Below are 14,873 nucleotides of genomic sequence, written 5' to 3'. Positions count from 1 at the left end.
GTGTTGTGCATAAATATGAGGAAAAATGCTCTCATCTCTTTACATTCTAACTTTGTGAGGTGTGAGGGAAGAAGACAATGAGCGTGATACAGTCACAATATATTCCACTTATTTAATGCCTTTACCTAAGAACCTCAATGTCAGTGGTAACTATTAAGGTTTTAACCTTTACGAACTCTTTTGATGGGCTTTTTTTCCCTCAGCTTACATATGGAAATAATGAGCTCACCTGAAGTTATTTGCTTGTGGTACTTGTCTCATCCTACACGAGGAAGAAATACCAAAATACCCCCATCCCTGATTTGAAACCACCAGCCCATGCTCTCTTGAAGAGCGCAGAAGAGCAGGAGGGTGGAAAGAACAAACAAACCAGTTTTATTGCTATGCCACTTCAAACGAAATATTGCCTGATGCAGGGATTTAGTTTATATCTGTGGTTCTCCCACTTTTATACAATGGGATCCTCCTTAAGCCCCATGAAATATTTCTGCTGAGGATCTTGTAAACTCATTTTGCAATTTCTCAACATTTTCCTTCAGGTGGGAAAAGCTTCCTTTCAACTGTTACATCCTTCGTTAAGGCTGCAGCAAAGCAGCTTTTATCATGCTAGGAAAATAAGGCAAGAAAATACGTGAAAGGCCTTTTCTCTTTTTTTATTGGACTTTTCAGGGATGAATCTGAACTGAATTCATCTTCCTTCTGGCGTTCACAAAAACTTTGTGCTGCTACATTACAGCCATCAAAGTCTATCTGAATATGAAAGAGTAACAAGTGCATTTATAAGCTGTCCATCTCCTTATCCAATGCGCGCATGGAAAGCATTCATTTACACTTGCTTCGTGGCATACATAATTAAAAAAAAAAAGAAACAGACTGGGCAGATTCTTCAAGCATAGCAGTCTCCACTGAAACGGCAATCACTAGGCTAAAATACTGGACTGGGAGCACTCACAACACGCCACGAAACGAGCCGTAGCGGCCTGACCCTGCAGCAGCCCTGGTATGCGAGGATGGATGCAGCTGCCTCGTAAACCAGCCCCCAGCCCGCCGGTCCCACCTGTCCCTGGGATGACACGAATGACTTTACGTGGCATTGGCTCTCTGCCCGCCTGCCACGGGAAAAGCGTCCCTCGATATAAATTATGCCACCAAGTGCTGATGGCAACGGGATCGCTGTGCGCTGGGTCTAGCTGAAGCAATTAGTTGGCTTGTGCGCATTAAATACACATTTCTGCCATTTCGCATCTCACAGAGAAATCCTTACCGATCGGTATTAGCTATCCGTGTTTGCTGTTCCTGAGGGCTTCCCATTCTCCAGCCTTTATGATATTTGCTCAGCCTGTAGCAGACCATCACCAGGCCTACCTAGCTGCGTTTGCTGCCTGTCGGCAGCTTCCAAGCGCAGCCAGATATGTAAACAGCTCTTTAAAATGATGAAAACTCCCGTTACTTTTATGCGCCGTGGTTTATTTACTAGTTAGATGAGGAAAGAAGGGTTCTTAAATAAATACCAGACGGCATACGCTCTATTCATTTTTGTAAGTCCTTCCTGAAGGCTTTCCAGCTTTCAAGTGTTAACTCTTCAGAAGTGTTCCCAGCAAACCAGCAGCTCTGCCCGTGCCCCAGGAACAGCTCCTCCGTGCTCATTTTCAGTGCTCCCTCACTCCTTTATCCTTCCTCTGAGGACTCTGTTAGGCACCTCACTGCAGAACTGAAGACGGAGCTGTTTTCCAATGGTTAATTCTGATGACTCCTGCATGTTTTCAGGATGTATTCAGCCTGTAAAAGTGGTTTAGATTTTCTGCTTCTGAACGCTAGAAAGAATATATTGCTTAAATTGTAATGCATCATTCAACTGCCTGCAGCCTCCAGAATGATCTGGCCTGCTCAATATTGCTGACTCGTTCCTAACATTTACTACTGCAATAAACTTTATCAGAAATGCTTGCTTTCCTCCATGACACTAATATATTTTGAAAGAAAACGATGCTCCAAAACTCCTTTAAAGAACTCCATTTACCCATTATATTCCTCACCAACAGTTTGCTCTTGAGTGGTCTTCCCTAGAGTAAACTGCCACGGTGCACAGATTTCACTACTAGGGTTAAGTGGGTAAGAAATACTAGAAAGCAGAGACTGACCACAGCTAGAGAAAGGCTGAGCCGCACAAACATTTGTTATAAGTATCATATTCCACTGGGGAAGATTCTCACAGATTTATGCTGTTGGGGTACGTCATCAAAAGTCACCTGGGATGTGTGATAGGGAAAAAGGAAAAGCACAAGAGAGCTATGAATCTTTCACAGAACATCAAAACTTGCCATTGAAGCGAGTGGAAATGTAACTCTGGATCCTGAAAATGATTTTCCTCAAAACCTTCCTGTAGGAATTCTTGCACTGCTCAAGTTTTGTTTTTTTTTTGTTTGTTTTTTTTAAACAGGTTAAGGGCTGCCTGTTTTCCCCAAGTGATAGGCAGATTGATTTCCCCAAGCCTCCTGCCATACAAGTTTTAAGAGCTGGCGCAGTGGTGTTTGGAGGCTTGTTTGTGCCACTTACTATCTCAACAGGCAGTGTGGAGGGGAAGTCATACACAAAAGTCCTTGCTCTTGCCTCCTGGTGATCTCTGAACCCATTTCTATGGAAACAGGGGATGGATGCAAGAAGATAAGTTATTAAGTCATCAGAATATATACAGAAAAATAATTAATTTTACAAGTTACACAGGGGAAATAAGTATTACACGGGAAATAATTGTTTCTTCTAGATAAATTTCAGCTTCCTTTAGGTCATGGCATTGAGAAGGAACATAAATCAAGGGATTTACGACACTTTAAATAAGTTTCACAATGATAAAGCTCACTTAATATATTCACGTATTTAACTCACGAGCTACCACTTTCACTATTCTAAAAAATTAGTTTACAAGTAATATGTATTTCATTACCATTCCCGGTAGAGAATCTTACTGAAATTTTACAAGACTAATGAATATCAACAATACAATTTCATGCTGAAATACAACTTAAACTTTTAAACTTAAAAATTCTCACTTAAAGCACAAATCACAGTGCTTACCACTACACAATGACATTATTTCAGTGCATTAATATCGCTTTTTTGCCTTCCTGCCCTCCCTGCCACCGAACAAGCCTTAGGTTTCATTTCTACCACTGAACAGCCCTTCCTTTAGTTGGTATGCCACTGGAGAGCCCAATTTATGAAGCATCAGAGTCTTGACTTGAGCTGGAACTACTGCTGCCAAAGAGCTCATCCTTACAAAATTCTCTTTATATTCTCAAAATTTGGATGAAACTGAAAGAAAGTAAAGTCCAAAATGCTTTTCAAGTTTTCTCTGCATATCAACAGCCCAACTGCCTCGACACCAACTCTTCTGCACAGAATCGAGTTCCATACAGCCCACTGAAACTCTTCAACCCTGCCACTTGTAATCTTTCAGCAAATACCTCCTACCGACTATTTGCATTTCCCAACCTTTCCCGTAACTTTGAGTTATAAGAACAGCCTCAGGATGGCTTTTACCAGCGCTATCTCATTTCTGATTTCAGGAGACCAGAAGAGCATGCATGCTCACCACGTCTCAGCTGAGATGCCTTCTGGCTCACAAACCCAGACCTTCTCATGCCATCTCAGATAAGCGTGACTGTCTCCCAACATCTCTACTGGTATTGCAGCTGGAGGGTTATTTTTAAAACGTCCTACGTGTGTGTTATCTGCTCCTTTTTTTCTTAATGAAATAAAAATTAGGACAAAATTATTCAAACAAAATATGCAGACTACCTGCCATAAAACTGACCTGGCAGACAACCTTAGCATTTCTTCGGGACACCAGATGTCCCTAAGCTCAATTTTCTCACTTGAGAGGGATCCACTGCACCAAGTACTTTACATAAACAATTTCTTATTAAAAAAAAAAAAAAAAACAGTTGGGGATGAATTTACTTCTTTCTGTGACAAAAACTTGTGGCCTCAGAAGCTTCAGGATTGTTAAACTCACGAAAAACTCTTAAATTAATAAATAAATAGCTGAGAAAATGTTTCTCCCAGAATCACTTTGATGCGTAACTAGAATGGTACTTCTCCTTTGCTGCAATATTATGTAGCGGTACTAACTCAAAAGTTCAAACCATTTTCATTTCCTTATTACTAGTAGCAATCTAGGAAATACTGCCATCAATAGTAAATCTACATGAAGTCGCACTCCTCTGGTGCATTTTGTGCATAGCAATCAGTTCATAACGCAATCTCGTGTTGTTTAAAATTCAGTTTATTCTTCAATTACTCTGCTAGCCCGACTCTAATTTATTATATTTTCTGGTACATTTGATTTTGGATATTATGACATCTTGGCTCATGCCATTAGAGGGGAAACATAAAATGGTGAGGACGTCTAGGGACAGCTGAGAATAAGATAGCAACAGCCTGGAAAATTAAGAATATCACCGTCTGTACTCGGCTAGACCTCAGCAGTAAAAGTACCTCTGGCAATATTTCTCCAGCCCAGGCGTGACATCCAGGACTCGCCTCGGGGCCACCGTAAAACCTCAGCAGGCACAGCGTGGCAGCCCAGGCACCTCACAGGTTGTGAGGTTCCCTCAGCTCACTGGGTGGATCTGCAGCTACACCAAGCCAGAATTGGTGAGTTTGGTCATTCTTTTCACCTTTTCTGTCCGTTTTGAAACAGACTGGGGAAGCTTGGCTTAGAGGTGATCCTTTCTGCTCAGCATTGGTTGGGCTGCAGCTGGAGTGCTGGGTCCTGTTCTGGGCCCCCCAGTACAGGAGAGGCCTGGGCACATTGGGGAGAGTCCAAAGAAGGGACTCCAAGGTGGTGAAGGGGCTGGAGCATCTCTGCTGTGAGGCTGGGAGAGCTTGGGCTGCTCAGCGGGATCTCATCCGTGTCCCTAAATCCCTGAAGGGAGGGTGCAGAGAGGCCGGAGCCAGGCTGTGCTCAGTGGTGCCCAGTGCCAGGACAGGAGGCCATGGGCACAGCCGGGCACCCAGGAGGCTCCCTCTGAGCACCAGGCAGCACTGCTGTGCTGGGCGGGTGACGGAGCCCTGGCACAGGCTGCCCAGAGAGGCTGTGGGGTCTCCTCCTTGGGGAGCTCCAAAAGCCGCCCGGACGTGGGCCTGGGCAGCCTGCTCTGGGTGTCCCTGCTTGGGCACAGTTGGCACCAGGGGCCTCTGGAAAGCTGGGGATTGGCATGGGGGGAGGCTGAGGAATGGGAATGGAAGTGCCCAGGGGACACTTTGGCACTGTGACACCTCTTGGCCCAGCTTTCCTGCTGCCCAGAGCACCAAATAAAGAAATATAATCCCAGCCTTGCTGCTGCTCAGCATGCACAAAAGAAACCAAGCCATTTCCAAACGCAACTGATACTACACCAATTGATTTTTTTTTGTTAGCCTTGCGTCCCCTCAGTCCTAGCTACCAAAGGCCATTTCTTTCTCCCAGCATCCAAGGTGAAGTGGCAGAGGGCAGCCAGAAGCTTTCACAAAGGATGTTTTTGGAGATCACAGGCAGAAGCGAGGGCTGTGCCTCCCCGCTGGCTTGCCGGCCGAGCACGTTCACCTTCAGGGCACGGCGCCAAGCCCACCTGCTTACTCAGGATTTTGCCAGCAAAGGCAGCTCTCAACGCACTGATTTGTCCTTCGAAGACGCATCCTATTCTGCTTAGTTTTCCCTTCTCCTGCTACATCTTGCCTGCGATCTCGTGCATCCAGGGGAAGAATGCTGCTGGGGAAGAGGACCTCCGAATGTCTTTCCCCATGGCAGATTCTCACAATTTCAGGCAAAAAATAAAAAAAATAAAAAAACACAACACAACACATCCCTGCACAGCTTGCACTGTCCCAAGAAATTCCACACTGGGCTCTGAATAATTCATATTTACACAGAGGACTGGGATTGAGAGACACTTCCCTCTTATTAAGCCCCATCCCATGCCCCAGAGCACAGGTGCCACCGTGATGATAACAGACAACAGTTCCTCTCATTTCGGTGTATGGGTATTATGAAAAACACGCCCATGAAATCTTAAAAAGCAAATGACAACTCTGGCTCCAACCCTTTTCTCTCCTGAATTCCATACACTCATAAATAACTTGTCTATATTTATACTGCAAATCAATTCACACGCTCTGGTGCCTTAGTGCACCTGCTCTCATTACCCTATGTTGGAAGTGAACCATGAATTGAGACAGGAGACTCAATTTCCCTTCCCAACGTGAGGACAATAATCATCATTCATTTACGTTGGGAAGCTGCATTTGGGGTGCTGCCTAGAGAATGCAGTGTCGACTTCAAAGTATGCACCAAGAGAAGTAGGATTTGTATACAGAATGATTTGATAATCTGAAAAATCCCTCAGTAAACAAAGGAAGTTTACAGATAATCGTATTAGAGATTAGAGTTGTTTTACAACAATGCATAATATATTCTAGAACATCTGGGAAGAAAGCCGGTAGTTTTAAAAATCAAAACCTTGGGGAAAAATATTTTCCCCCTCAAACAGAAACAGTAATTCACTTTATTAAATCCTAATCCTCTCCAATTCATGTTTAAGGCAGAGCATTTTTCCACTAAAGAGTTTTATCAACATACTTAAATACAACTCTATGAATTAAATATTTAATACATTTAAGTACAGTTTTAATATCTCATCACTGCTCTTGACAAAATAATTTGTTATTCCTTTTCTTTCGGTTGTTGCTTCCATCTTCTTTCAAATTTGAGAAGCAGGCTTATTTTAAGTCAGAAAACTACGTAACTTTATCCTTAAAAAAAAAAAAAAAAGAATTTTTGGATTACACTAAAATGTATTATATGATGATAACAAAAGCAATCTGATGTCTGTCCTTTTATGTGCACCTATGCATCAGCTGGAAAATTAGGACAATAACTCATGTGTTACCTTATAAAAGTTTATTACTTTTCCATCAGTAATTTACTGTTTTCCAAATTTTTGTTGTGACAGTTTATGTGAAAATCCCCCCAGTAAGACCCAGACATTGTTCATGACATTTTCTACAATCAATGTTGATAGCATTTATACAGATTTTCTATCTAAACAACACATCACTCAAGCTGCTCACCACTCTAACTGCTGATAGCACCAGAAGAATAAAGTTACTCTACAACCAACAAGTAAAAGCAAAGCTCGAGCGAACAGCAGTTAAATTGGTAATAACAAAAAACAAACAGACAAACACAACACACATTTTGGATCAGATTTCTATAAAGCGTCCTTTGCTAGAAATAAGTTTGGAAAGACTTCTTAGTCAAGATCTGAAAAGAAAGAAAAGTGAGCAAAAAAATGTTGAAAAGATTAAATACTTTTTTTTCCCCCTTTTTTAGGCTTTGTTTTATTTATAAATAGAAAATTGTTTATATGTAGAAACTTACTATATATAAAGTTAGAAGTAGAATGCTAACGAGATTTGTACCAGCAGCAATTCAGCCCCAGAAAAGAAATCCCATAATGGGCGCCTTGCTCTAATCACATCATCCTAACTGTGCTGAATTCGGTTACTCTCCTGTAAGCAGAGCCAGGCAGAAGGACTCTCAGGCCCACAAAGGACCCCATGAAGTCACAGCTGCAGATTAAATCGTACAATCAAGTTGTAGGGATGACTGAGCAGTATTCAGCATGTGATGCACCATCTGAAAAACAGAGTATGTGGGACAGGCATATATGGGATAGCAGCTATTCCTAACACTACTGCATTGTACTGAAGTCTCTTATCTCCTCCATTTCAATTTAACCTTAAAATTTAGCAGGTTTTCAGCTATGCATTGCCTCACCTATTAGAATAAAACATCTTTTATCCTTACCTGAGTCGGTATCATAGCTAAACCAGGAATATTTCCTCTCTGACCCTTTGAGGCCAGAAATCACAGCATGATGTTGCCGTTACTGCATCCTAACAGCACTGGAGCTCTGTGAAATGAGTTGCCTTTGCTAAACTCGAGATTGTTATTTAAAGACAAATGATAGCTGTTGCGAGATCTGTATTGTTGCAATAATTTATAGGAAATAACATGTCAAGCTGTTTCCAAAAGTTCTTTATCAACCAGCTGGCACTTCATAATGTCACGACTCTTAGCGATGAACATTTCCTGGCTTCACAGCTTTCCAAACTTTTCAAAATATTATTTAGGAAAGTATTACACTTCCGTGGCATTTCTGCATTAGCACGGCACACATCCCTTACTGAAGAAAGAGCTATAACAGTTTCATTTCACAGCCCAGTAATCCAAAATTCTGCATTACCACTCACTTCAGTGTTAATTTTCCCATAGATTCTCTTTTTCTGCTTACAAGGCAAAGACAGCCCAGGTCAAGAGCATAGACAAGCTGTGCTGCTGATTCTCCTTTTTACAACTACTGATTCACCTTCACTTTTGCTTTACTGGAAAGTTATTTTCCCCACAGAAAGCAGGAGAGCCACAGTCAATAGATAAGTCAGCAGCTATCAGTCAAAATGGATTTCAGAGGGGAAAAAACTCCCCACAGCTAAAAATGCAAGTATTATTTATACAGAATCATGCCCACACTGTAAAAATACACCAAGACAGCTTGCTGCCGTACACACGGTGAAGCCTAATTCAGCTCGTCTCACTTCCAGCCACGGACACATATCACGAGCTGTAGGACATAAAAGTATCAGCACTGCACAGGCGTGCTGAGCCATCCAGCAGATAATAGGTACTGCACAGCGGTTACTTGGCAGACTAAGTAGAACGATACCTTTTTTTTTTTTTTTTTTACAAGTGATTCAGAAAAGAAACGCATTTGGTTGGTTGTCACTGAATTCTTATGAAGCTTTGTAGTGTGCAAGTGAAGATCCAACACACACATCTTTGTAAGGCTTTCAGATAAAATGCTCGACAGGCCCACAAGTACACAAATGTATCTGCATTTTTTAGCCCCCTAGATGAGATCAATTCTACTTTCAGCACTTACAAAACATCAGAATAGTTAAGAAGCAAACCGAAATTCTGAAGGCATTCAATACTGCACAAATAGCTTTTTACATTCCTTTCCTATAAGGCAGGAAGCCCTGTGATTTTCAAAGCTTCAACCTTAATTAGAAGAAGCAGTGACAGATTAGTAATGGACTATTTGTAAAAACAGTGCTGGAATGGACTTATACTGTATAATTTTTAATATAAATGGAAGAGCTAGCACAAATACAGGACTGTTTTACTAATTCATCAAGATCTTCACTTCAGGTGAGCTTCATTAGCTGCTGTCTGTAACAATAAAAGGCTGAGAAAACCCCTCTAGAACAGGAAATAAAGACAGGAAAAAGAACCTGCACAGGAGGCAATCCTAATCAACCTATTATGGAAGAAGCTTGGCTTTTTAATAAAGTTCTTAAAAGTTATTTCAATTAACAATAGGGGCATCCCCGTACTGTATGAAAGATGCAACTTAAGCTGTATGAACATAATGGAGTTTACAGCATTTAAAAATGACCAGAAAGCATATAGAAGTTAGGATCTATGTGGCCCCGTGATGCATCAATCAGCTATTTCAGTCTGGTTACAAACAAATTTTAAACTTGACAGAGAAAAAAAATTACAACAGGAGAAAATGATGATGTGGGGCAGGGCAAGAGATCTACTAAAAAGTGTAAAAATGTATTAAGGGGTGCACTATTAAGAAATAAGTTAACTAGAGAGGTAAAAATAAGTAGAAATAAGGCATCTTCTCCATGAGGTCGCAATAGGTGTTAACTTTTTTTCTGATTTTGAGCCTCCAAATGTGTAGAAGCAGCTTAACATCCATACTTAGGGATCTGACTTACTGCAGTCCATCAGTCTCCTTATGGGTATGAAAATCTCTAGAGCCCTCCCTGCACTTACTGAGGCGCTGCACCACGTGCTAGGGCTTTTGCTGCTGCTCTTCACATCTCCTCCTCTGGTGGGTGAGTCACTGCCTGGCACACCAGGTAAAAACAGGCAGAAGATGGACTTTGAATGTGTTGCTCTGCACACAGGCTGTTCCTGAAGGTGGTAAAGAGCTAACTCTGTTGAAATCAAGATGTGGTTAGTGTAAGAGCTTGGGAGACTTGTTGGGTTTCTTGGTTTTGCTTTGTTTTTGCTGGTGTAGCAGGTAGCAATGTCAATTAGGGGAATGATTTCGATGACAGTCATAGGGAACACTTGCTGACACACCTAATTTCATCTGGGACTAACACAAGGTGCACAGATAAATGCACACTCATGTTATGACAAAATAAACGCACTGACTCAAGAAGGCTCGCTGATACCAGCCAACCTTCTTTATTATTATTATTTTTATTTTTAAATGAAGACTTGAATCAGGAATGCCAACCAAAACTTGATAGGCAGAAAAATCTAGCTTCTGAAACGTTGCTTGTGTATTCAAAAAACCCACCGTGCACTGGCCCTTTCACAGTAAACACAAAATTCCTGTGGCAGAACACGCCAGCTTATCCAAGCACAATGCAACAGCCACTGCAAAGAACTTTCCATAGCCTGGTTTCGGTATACAACTCTGACATTTTTACCTCCATCTGTTAGCTCTGCTTGAATTTGCACTTCTGCTACATCAGATACTGCTGCTGCTGCCCCAGCGGTCTTTTTTTCTGTGTATGAATTCAGAAATGAGGATTAACGCCCAATCTGGAGAACAAAGAAAGCCACAGGAAAGTACGAATTTTAAACCCTCTGATATTATTTGGCCTTTCAGGGTGAAAATTTTGAATATAATACTGCATTAGTGGAGAGTTGCCTGACTGCAGTCAGTAAGGATGAACTGTGCTCCTTCCTGATGATTCTCCAACCAGCCAGCCCACAGGGATGGGTAACACCAACATCCTGACAGGTTCCACGGGGCTCGAGGAAGCTCTTCGGAGATAATCACGAAAATGCAAACTTGTAATGTTATCTCAGGGGGCTGGGATGGGGAGAGCACGCTTTGAAATCGCTCCCCCCTGTAAATAATTCCCTGATGCAGAAGCAGGTAGCTGGCCACTCATTTCCCCCTTGTGTGCTGAGCAATATTTGCCAGTGCTGCACTCCCCCAGTCAACCTGACCCCAAATCCCTGCTCTGCCCTCTACAGCTACTGTTCCTTGGCCCAGATGTGTGCTCCCTTAACGCATACCACTGTCAGCTGTGCTCTATTCCAAGCAGCACAGCAGTAGGAACAAGATAAATAAGTCTATTTCCATCCTTTTCATGATCTAAACCTACCACTTGCTGTTGTTTACTACATTTTAAAACAGGATCTCTTCGTATACTGGATATATTCCTCAGTCAGGCTGAATTTTGCTCTGCAAACAACTGTTCTTCATAACAATTCTGCACACTCCATCAAACTGTAGTTAAGCGTTAGCAAATCTTTGCAAGGAAATATAAAACCACATCTTCCTCTGCAGCACGAAGGGAGAACAGCCTGGCAAACCCAGCATCCACCACTCCAGCCTGAAGTAAACCAGCTCTACCCTTCCACAGACTGACAGGCAGAAATTAACTTCGGAAACAACATTGATTTGACACTATTATAACCTCACAATCACTTCATTGACTGATTTGATCTGCTCTGCTGTAATGACAGCAAGAAAATTCGAGACATTCCTAACAACATGCCAGAGATCCAGAGCAACGTCACCACTTGTTTGCTTTAAACAAAAACGAGACTGCAAATGTTGACCTAAGCTACTGCAAAGTTTCATTTTTAAATAAAAATACATTCTACTAACCGGATGGAAAAAAAATCACAGAAATGCAAAATGTAATTTAAAATCTATTTTCATAGAATCACAGAGTCATGGAATCATTAGGGTTGGAAAAGACCTCCAAGATCATCTGGTCCAACCATCCCCCTACCACCAATGTCATCCACTAAACCATGTCGTAAGTTATCTGATTTTATACCAATCTGAATACTTAGAGAAGGTTTTGTTTTCACCATTTAATGCACAACTAATAGTGAGAGACTTGGCTTGGGCGCCCTCTTTATCAGCCTTTACCAAATTTCAGAAAGGAAGCTGTCCCAAGTTATTCATAAAACTCTCAGTAATTGAAATAAACAGCTCAGAACATGGAAAGGCCTGACATTTAGGTAGGTCTGTACCACCACAAATACTTGATGAATGAAGGAGGAGCCTGCAGCACTGCAAAGCCCGCTGCAAGGATGGAGGCAGCATCCCAGTGTGTGCCAGGAGATGAAGCAACCCTCAGTCCCAAACCAGAAGTCATCACCTGTATCATCTCGCACAAAAGACAGCACAGTCAGGGTGAAAACACACAACAGGCTTAGCCCATGAACTTTGTGAATATGAATCCTGACCCTGAGACCATTTACACGCAGGCTTAACGTTAAGCCCAAGAACAGGCCCACTAATTCCAGGAGAAATACCTGGATGCTTACAATTAAACATATCTAAGAGACAGATCTGTAGGGCTGGGGCCATAAGAAGCACACACTGCAACATCATTATTTTTATTGCCCCATGGGCATCGTGACATAACGGTTACATCATTAATGATGCTTAAGTGAATTTTCATCTTCAAAAGGCTCCACAGCTCCTAAACAAACTCCATAGACCCAATAAAGCAATTAAGAAGCACAAGATTCACTGATGTCACGTTAAATCGATTCTGCAAACCAAACAAACTACGAATTTTCAAATATCAGAGACAAGCCACTGACTACATCTAATCTGTAATCAGCTTCCTCTGGTGCCTTTTACACCAGGGAGCATTTTATCACTGCATGAATGCTGTTTTCTTACTAGTTATGGCCCTTAATATCCCATAGCTCTTTAAACAAGCAGCATCTTGCTGATTTATGACATTAATTTATATTAAACCGATGTCTAATACACATCATATGCCTACACATTTCCCTTCTCAAGTGATATTGTTGGTATTGCCTCTCCTTCACAGATGCTTTCACATATATTAAGACATCTTTTAAGAGCATAGGAAAAATGGGAGTAAAAAAGGGGTGTATTTCAAAGTATTTTCAAGCAGACAGTTATTACTAGAAGCTAACAAACTTCTGCTGGTTTTTAGTGATTCAGGCCCATAAATATGTAGAGAAGTCGAGGTTCAAAGGCCATTTAACACTGGAAAAGCCTTATGACACAGAAGTTTCACTGAGGTCACGAAGGCTTCCACGAGAGCAGATGCCAAACACTGGCAAAAGCTGCCTTCAGTAGGCGTGTTTTTTAAATTAACAACTCTCTCTCTCGAGAGCTAAACTTTTCCACGCAGTCACCTGCTCGCATTCCTCTTGCAAAGACTCATCTTTAAATTGCAGCTTCTTTCATTATTTATTTATTTTTCAGGGAAGGTTTGAGTCCTGTCTTGGGAAATGGAGTTGGTTTTGCCAATCGTAGACGCGAGTCCAAGGCCACGGGTTCTCTCTTGTGAAGTCAGTAACCAGAGTTAGTGAGTAAGAATAGGTACAGGTGGGATTTCATTATAGAAAACCCTCATTTAAAACCATGCATTTTATTTGTGTTTATTCAGAGATTCCAGTTTTAATAGCTCAAGCACTTAAAACCATGACATGTCGTACGTTTTTCCTTGAAAACAACATCAAAACCCTAACTGGGCACAACAGCATTCCTCCCAACTCCCTGAATCTGAGGTTAATCATCTCGTACAGCACTGTCATCGGGAAACAGCAGGTTCCTCCCTCAATAAACTCATCATGCTAGGAAACTAAATGCAAGAAGGACCCCATCAGGTCTCCTGGCCCCAGAAAGTAAGCTTGTATACCTTGTTTCCACTTGGAGGAAATTTGTTTTAATAAAGCCCTGGCAGCATATGGTCATAGCACGCCGATTTTCCAGGCGGTGGGGCCACTAACTGGAACCATCTGATGTTTCCCCCTAAGCCTCCTTGATCTGCTGCTGGATTGCAGCTTAGAATAAAGCACCGCGGAGCCAGGAGGAATTGGGGAGAGGAATGATAGTAATAATAATAAAATCTGTAATTCAGATAGTTTGTTTAAGAGAGCCTAGCTCTGAACGATTTCCCTTCTGAACCAAAGCTCGGACACGTCTACGATTTGGGATTTATTTCCAGAGACCATCAGCCGTACCCCACAGCCACGCCGTAACAACCACTTTTACTTTGCAGGCGCGGGTTGGAAAACAAGCCCGTGCTGTCGTGTAATTAAAAAAGGAATTAAACGAAGCTCAGAAGTGCTTAATAGTGGATTTCGGCAGAGGTAAACAGCCGGTGCCACGCATGAGGAGCGCGGTGGGAGAAGTCACAGGGGACAGGCGTGTTTGGCACTCCCGCAGCAATTGTTCCCTCGCCTCGCTGGCTGAATATTGAAGGCGAGACGAGCACATTTCGAGCACGCCGCCTGCAAGTTGCCAAGAGGCCGGGTTTTGGGGCTCCCCGACCACACTCCCAGCAGCTGAAAGCCCAGAAACGGGGGGCAAAGCCGGTGCCGGGGCGGGCTGGAGGAGCCGCCAGCGACCCGGCACGGCACCGAGCCCAGCTCCGCCGCACCTCCCCTCTCTTATCCTCCAGCAGCCGAGCTCAGGAGTCCCCGAGCTGCTTTAGGACCCCCCAAATTTCCCCCCCCCCAAAAAAAACCACCGCACTTGTTGCCTCCCCGGCTAGGCCCGGCGGCGGGGCAGCCAAGTTACTCACCGGCGGCGGCTCCTCCTGCCCGCAGGGCAAGGGGCGAGCCCCGGGGGGGTGCTGAGGGGACCCAGCCTGCTGCCTTCACCCCCTTTTTTGCTCGCTGCACTCCCGGGGCGGTGAGGGGGGAGCCGAGGTCAGGCGGAGGAGGAGCCGCAGCCCTCCCGCAGCCGCCGGCGGCCCCCGGCGGGGAGTGGCGGTGGCGGTGGTGGCGG

At 43.1% G+C, this 14,873-nt stretch overlaps 1 protein-coding gene across 2 annotated transcripts in view; it reads right to left on the bottom strand.

The window, feature by feature from the left end:
- LNX2 (ligand of numb-protein X 2) overlaps window positions 1-14,808 on the bottom strand; it is a 59,678-nt gene extending 44,870 nt beyond the window's left edge. Inside the window, exon 1 of one of the 2 annotated variants that reach the window (XM_027469623.3) lies at window positions 14,668-14,808. The gene's annotated coding sequence lies outside the window, so the exon portion shown is untranslated. The remainder of the gene's footprint in view (window positions 1-14,667) is intronic. The other variant, XM_038174966.2, reaches the window with a different exon arrangement.
- Window positions 14,809-14,873: the final 65 nt, after the last annotated feature.

The sequence above is a fragment of the Anas platyrhynchos genome, chromosome 1 (assembly GCF_047663525.1).
Source record: "Anas platyrhynchos isolate ZD024472 breed Pekin duck chromosome 1, IASCAAS_PekinDuck_T2T, whole genome shotgun sequence".
Classification (NCBI taxonomy): domain Eukaryota; kingdom Metazoa; phylum Chordata; class Aves; order Anseriformes; family Anatidae; genus Anas; species Anas platyrhynchos.
This window is presented reverse-complemented; position numbering and strand designations above follow the sequence as displayed.